The sequence below is a fragment of the Podarcis pityusensis genome (assembly GCF_964106645.2).
Source record: "Podarcis pityusensis genome assembly, chromosome: 17".
Classification (NCBI taxonomy): Eukaryota; Metazoa; Chordata; class Lepidosauria; order Squamata; family Lacertidae; genus Podarcis; species Podarcis pityusensis.
Window position 1 is genome coordinate 13,921,908 of NC_138042.1, and position 7,492 is coordinate 13,929,399.

Consider the following 7,492-nt stretch of genomic DNA (forward strand, 5'->3'; position numbering starts at 1 on the left):
CGAGCAAACTCCTGTTGGCAGTCGAAGGGCCTTACTTGTGAGTAGACATGTATAGGATCCAGCAATGCAAAACACGCTTATCTGGGAATAAGCATCTTAGTAGAGAGGATCTCATTGTCTGGCCTTCCAAGGTCCAGATCATGATTAGACGGGGAGGAAATCCAGGCGGTGAGGAGTTCGAATCCTGCAGGTCCTTCTGGTGGGAGCATCTCCTTTTGGCTTTCCTCTACAAATTTATCTGTAGATGGCTTAGAGAGCTCTTTGCACAAGCGGTTTAGAAATCATCTTAAGGACGTAAATAAAATTAGAGAGGATTTATTTAGAATATAGCTTCTCCCAGAAAGCCTTTCTTTAAGAGGCACCACTGACCACCACTGTCCATTTTTCCTACCCGAGTAGAGTGATACATATTTAACACGTGTCGCTCTCTCCTCTCTGCTCGCAAGGGCCGAAGGCTGCTAACTGTGCTGACCTTAGTCAAAATAGAGGCCACATACAAAACTACGCGCACTTAAAATTTCTATTGAAATACAGTAAATGGTTTCAACGCGCGTTTCTGAATTATGGCTGTGTCGTGCATGCTATTTCCTCTTTATTTAATTTTTTTAAAAAATGTCTGTACTATGCTATTTCCACTTCATTTACTTAAAAAAAACCTCTTTACTGCGTCTTGGGCCTCAGGAGCGCAACGCAGAATAAGTGGAGGGGAACTGTCTAAGTATGCTGACATCCGATGTCCTTTTAAATTGAGGGTTGTTCCTGTTCTTGTTTTTATTTTGTATTATGTATTTTTTATATTGTGAACCGCCCTGAGCTCTGGGGATATACGGCGTTATCTTATAATAATAATAATAATAATAATAATAATAATAATATAATATAATAATAATAATAATAATAATTTATTATCTTAACAACAACAACAATGTCACACAACCCTCCACCCCGCCGCCTCCCACTCCTCCCTCCTATTGAGCATTCCCACGTTATTATAATTCTAGAGAAGTGCTGTGTGAGGCGAACCAGCAGCAGATGACTGTCACTGGATGAGCCCCTTCACACGATCAAGAAAAGGAGGAATGATAATTTCACGCTAAGCAGCCAACGTAAACATACACTGTCAGTCTCTAGGCTATGGTCAAGTGCAAGAGCGACAAACCATTGTCGAGAATGAAGCTATTTTGTTCATTATTATCCTTTGGCAGGATAAGTCAATAGCCCCGTCCCTTTTCCAGCCAAAGGACTATCAAGGAATGATTGTTCACGCGCAAGGATCGGACAAGCGAAGGGATTGATCCCTTTGAGCAGCCGGACTTTCAAAACAAAGCAAAAAAAGTGGGAGTATGCATAGTTCTGATTGTTATGGAAATCTAAACCTCGTTAGGGGCGAAAAAGATAATTATGCCACCACACTAATTAACTGATCCGGCTTTGAATGGGTTGCTTTTAAAGAAAAAGAAAGAGAGAAGTTAACCGTTTCTTTAGGGAAATATACCTATCTATCATCTATATCATCTATCTATATCTACCTACCTACCGACCTACCTACCTACCTACCTACCTACCTACCTATCATCTCTCTCTCTCTCTCTCTCTCTCTCTCTCTCTCTCTCTCTCCAGCCAGGCACACACAGATGAATCAGGCAGGGCGCCTCCAGGAGGGTCCCTCTCATTGCAGGCGAAGGATCTCTTCCTCCTTTAGGATGGCAAGCGGGGAGGGCGGCGGTTACAGGTGCGTCCCCGCCCTCCCGTTCATTTTAACGACACATAAATAATACCAATAATACAATTGCTAATAATCCACGCAAGTCTGAAGAGAGGAAGGCGGTGCTCAGTTGCAGAGGGGAGGGAGCGGGGCTATTTGGCGTCCCCTGCTGGGGAAAGGAGGAAAGGAGGTGGGGGATGCGGAAAAGGGATGCAGGGGCGCAGCCAGGGTGCAGGGGCGCAGCCAGGATTTAAGTTTGGGGGGGGGGAGGCAGGACACCCTCCTTTCGCCATCCTCTGTCTGGCTCTGTGTAGTGGATTCGAAATGAAATGTCTCAACAACAGTGGTTTTACATTACAGTGGTCCCTTGGTTCTCGAACTTAATCCATTCCGGAAGTCCGTTCCAAAACCAAAACGTGCCAAAACTCAGCAAAGAGCAGTTAAAAGAGCTGAACATAGCAGACCTAGTAAAAGAGGCAGAAATATTTTATCCCACCACCAAAAAGGCTCTGCTCATCTCTTGCTCAGCCATGCACCACTTGTTCCATACAGCAGTCATTACGCACCTTCCGGAGAGTAACGACCTGGCTAAGGCTTGACACCATCCAGGAGAAGGAAAGCTTTGTCCCATAACCTCTGATGCCTTGCAGCTATATTCCTTTGTGAGAAAGCCTTCAGGAGCAAACCCAGAAGAAAAATTGGTACCCACTGCCTTGGGAGAAGAGGCTAAGGAGGAAACCCAACACAAATCCCGAGTGGAGTTCCAGATGGTTGGATGGCATCTTGTATGCCTCTTCCAGCAACTTCTGCAGCCAAGCTGGTGCCAAATGTATTGCTCTGCTTGAGGCTGGGAGGAGGGACTGGCCAGTGTCAGGCAGTGCCGGATTTACGCATAAGCTAAACAAGCTATAGCTTAGGGCCCCACTCTTTTGCCCCCCCCCCCAAATTTACTTCTTCTTAATTGTATTTCACCATTAATATATCTCCTCTTAATTGTATTTCAGTTCAACAATTTCTTTGATAAAATACATGTTTTGTTATGTGCAAATGGCTTGAGATACCTATTAGGTCCATAAATTACCATATAGCATATATTCAACACAAAAAACAGTGACAATTTGTTGTTGACAAAGGACAGCTGGACCTAGAAAGGGCCCCATTACCTTCAGGAGCTTAAAGGTAAAAGTAAAGGGACCCTTGACCATTAGGTCCAGTCGTGGCCGACTCTGGAGTTGCGGCGCTCATCTCACTTTACTGGCCGAGGGAGCCGGTGTACAGCTTCCGGGTCATGTGGCCAGCATGACTAAGCCGCTTCTGGCGAACCAGAGCAGCGCACAGAAATGCCATTTACCTTCCCGCCAGAGCGGTACCTATTTATCTACTTGCACTTTGACGTGCTTTCAAACTGCTAGGTTGGCAGGAGCAGGGACCAAGCAATGTGAGCTCACCCCACCGTGGGGATTCAAACTGCCAACCTTCTGATTGGCAAGTCCTCGGCTCAGTGGTTTAACCCACAGCGCCACCCACATCCTCATCAAACCTAAATCCAGCCCTGGTGTCAGGCTTCATGGAATCCTATTTCCCACCCTCACAGTAGGCTGCCAGTAATGGATGGACAAGGAGTTCTTACCAATGTCTTTTATTCAATATTCACAGAGAGAGGCTTAGAAATGTCGCTTCTTGGGGTAATGGTGTTGTTCCAAGTAATCTCCTCCCCGCTTCCCTTCTCAGTCGTCAACAGCACCAGTCCCCTTACGAAGGCTGCTGAAGGCTAATTGCCTCTTAGCCCTCTGTTCTCCTACTTTCACTGCTCACCATGTTGTGGGAGAAGGGGGGGGGGGTCTGGAATGTTCTCTAGTGATAGCATGTCAATCCGCTTCTCCAACTCTGCTCCTCCCCACTCCTCTTCTCCCGTTATTTCCCAGCTTTGCCCTTCTTCTGTCTCTGAACTGTGACCCTCTGCAAACCACCACTGTAAATCTATACAGTGGTACCTCAGGTTACATATGCTTCAGGTTACATACGCTTCAGGTTACAGACTCTGCTAACCCAGAAATAGTGCTTCAGGTTAAGAACTTTGATTCAGGATGAGAACAGAAATTGTGCTCCAGCGGCGCGGCGGCAGCAGGAGGCCCCACTAGCTAAAGTGGTGCTTCAGGTTAAGAACAGTTTCAGGTTAAGTACGGACCTCTGGAACGAATTAAGTACTTAACCCGAGGTACCACTGTACTGTCCTTCCCTTCTCGGGAAGGTTTCTTTCTCCAATGTCCTGACAGGCAGCCTAGGACCTTTAGGCACACTGCCCAGGATTGCACCCTGGGAGGTCCCTTCAGCGCAGCTAATGCAGCAAAAACAGGGCAGGAGGCAGAAGTTATGAGTTACCAGTCTCTGCAGCCACAGCAGGCGTCTCCAGTTTGACTTCATGCCTGGATGCACACTCCATTATCTCTCAAGACAGATAGATGCCAACAAACAACCTTTAGTACATTTATTTCCTCTTGTTTAGCAAATAATGGCAGGTGAGTGAGAGATTTTACTTTCTTGGGCTCCATGATCACTGCAGATGGTGACAGCAGTCACGAAATTAAAAGACGCCTGCTTCTGGGGAGAAAAGCAACGACAAACCTAGACAGCATCTTAAAAAGCAGAGACGTCACCTTGCCAACAAAGGTCTGTTAAAGCCATGGTTTTCCCTGCAGTAATGTATGGAAGTGAGAGCTGGACCATAAAGAAGGCGGATCACCGAAGAATTGATGCTTTTGAATTATGGTGCTGCAGGAAACTCTTGAGAGTCCCATGGACTGCAAGAAGATCAAATCTATCCATTCTTAAGGAAGTCAGCCCTGAGTGCTCACTGGAAGGACAGATCCTGAAGCTGAGACTCCAATACTTTGGCCACCTCATGAGAAGAGAAGACTCCCTGGAAAAGACTCTGATGTTGGGCAAGATGGAGGGCACAAGTAGAAGGGGACAACCGAGGACGAGATGGTTGGACAGTGTTCTCGAAGCTACGAACATGAGTTTGACCAAACTGGGGGAGGCAGTGGAAGACAGGAGTGCCTAGCGTGCTCTGGTCCATGGGGTCACGAAGAGTCGGACACGACTAAACGACTAAGCAACAACAACAATCACATTGGATGATGAGGGTGACGAGCTCCTGCTGTTGCAGGTTGCATTATTGGGTCCTATAAATGGTGACGCCAGAGAAGCACAGAGGCAGAGTTGGCACTTGTGTCTGCAAGTACAGCCCAACCCCAACCAAGGAGAAGGAAGTGCCTGAAGGTCCAGGATGGTTTGCACTAGGCTACGGTTTAGTGGCTTTTTTCTGCCACCGACGACTCAGTGAATATTTCTTTTATGATGAGTGCACCAGCCCTCAACTCTACAGCTACTATCTTGCCAGCACACTTTTGGAGAGTGCACAGACACACCTCAAAAGTTGCTTCTACCCACACGTAACATCATTTGCCAGAAGTAAAAAAATAATAATTATGCAAACGCTGGAAGTCCTCCAAGCTTGTTAAGGCCTCTCTTTCATACACGGATTTCCCCTTTTATTACTCCTGAACTCAACAAACAAAGGAAATTACAGGTGTTTCAACTTCTGAAAACTTTGCTGGTCCCTCAATAGCCCTGTTTTGTCTACGCAGACGTATTAAATCAGCACCTTCAATCAGTATAGAGAGAATGGTTTTAGAACTACTTCCACCAGAGTAAGAAAGACTTAAACACAATGCTTTAAAACAGTGATTTTTTAAAACCTTTTCCACATTGGCTTGTATGTCCTAGAACAGGGGTCAACAAACTTTTTCAGCAGGGGGCCGGTCCCCTGTCCCTCAGACCTTGTGGGGGCCGGACTATATTTTGGAAAATAATGATGAATGAATTCCTATGCCCCACAAATAACCAGAGATGTATTTTAAATAAAAGGACACATTCTACTCATGTAAAAACATGCTGATTCCTGGACCGTCTGCAGGCTGGATTTAGAAGGCGATTGGGCTGGATCCAGTCCCCTAGCCTTAGTTTGCCCACCCATGTCCTAAAACTCTTGCCACTGTAGAGGATTCTGAAGAATGAAATAGGCACTGAGTTTGTGCCGGGCACTGGTGAAGCCAAACAGGTCTCACTTTTGCCCTAGCTGAGCAGATCGGTTCCAAAAGCACAGCTGAAGTTTGTTCCGCAGCTGCTGCTGCTTCTTTGGCGATCACTCGTAGCCGAGTAAAATTGTCTTCCATAAACACGGTTTTAACAATGAGTCCGTAAGGGACTGTAGAGGCCAATTCTGGATCTACACGTCCTTCCACAGTGGGGACATAGGTTTCCGGATGGGAGTTGATCATGGTGAGGGTTTGCCAAACATGCTCTCCTCTTAGCTCATTTCTCCCATTTGTCCTGAGTTTGTGCTTCTTCAAAGTCCATGACACCTTTGGTGAAGGCTGTTCTCCAACTGGAGCACTCGCAGCCCAGTGCTTCCCAGGTGTCAGTGTTTATAACATTTTTTTAAAAAAAGATTTGCCTTGAGAGCATCTTTAAACCTCTTTTATTGTCCACTGGTATTTTGCTTTCCATTCTTAAGTTAGGAATAGAGTAGTTGCTTTGGAAGATGATAATCAGGCATCCAAACATGACCAGTCCAATTAAGTTGATGTTGAAGAATCATTGCTTCAACACTGATATTTGCTTTTTCCAGTACACTGAGTGTTGCACTCAGTCAAGTTTGACTGGACTTAACCCTCCAGGGGTCCTTTACCTTTTACTGGAATAAGCAAAGATCATCGCAGCTACACACTACAGGGGAAGGTTAGTAGTGACGGGCAAGCTGTGCTTCAGAAGAGGTTGCACACCATTATTTATCTAGTCTATCAACGGTGTCTCTGCAAAAAAATTACACATCACTTGGGAAGACAGGTGAACTAATACGAGTGTACAGGAAGAAGCAAAGATCACCAGTGTTGAAGCAATGATTCTTCAACACCAACTTTGTTGGACTGGTCATGTTGTTTGGATGTCTGATCATAGTCTTCCAAAGCAACCATTCTAAAAACCATATTTTTAACTATACGGACCTTTGCATGGATCACTGCCTTGCCGTGGCAAAGGGGCTTGAATAACTCGAGAAGCTATGAGCTGTGCCGTGCAAGATGGACAGGTCATAGTGGAGAGTTTTGACCAAACATGATCCACCTGGAGCAGGAACTGGCAAGCCACTCCAGTATCCCTGCCAAGAAAACTCCATGGACAAAGACAACAGGCACACAGGGCTAGATAAGGCTTTTGTCTGATTCGTCAGGTCTCTTTTTAATAATCAGTAAAGGCAACTGACAAGGGAATCTTTCCTATTTGTGGACAAGGGTGGCACCAAAAATGTTGGCTTTTGGAACTTCAAACCTGAGCATTCAGCCTTGTACTTGTTTCCCAGGCCAAGTGAAATGTTTGGATTTATAGGAATTAGGTCAGAAGAGGATTCACAACCAAGTCAGAAGCCTTCGTTGCCCAAGCATGCAGTGTATTAAGCAACTTTCCTACCGCCAAACAAGTTAGGGAAAACCCAGAGAGCCGGCTGCATCAACAAAAACAGTTCCTGCAGTCTGCGAAGAGCAATCCAGCTACAATGCTGGCATTCGTTTATCTTCCTATATACGCAGAAACGCAAGACTGTCGTCGCACAGGCCTCATTGGAAGATTCGTAGTGCCACACCACGCCCCTTGGATTTGCATGAAGGCAGGGAAGGGCAGAGGGTCAAAGGAGAAGGCAGGTTTTAAAATGGTGGTTTAAACAGATAA

The 7,492-nt window shown here is 45.8% G+C and overlaps 1 long non-coding RNA gene across 1 annotated transcript in view; it reads left to right on the forward strand.

The window, feature by feature from the left end:
- Nucleotides 1-7,492, forward strand: part of LOC308466806 — a 219,982-nt gene that overhangs the window by 145,766 nt on the left and 66,724 nt on the right. The window lies entirely within an intron of this gene.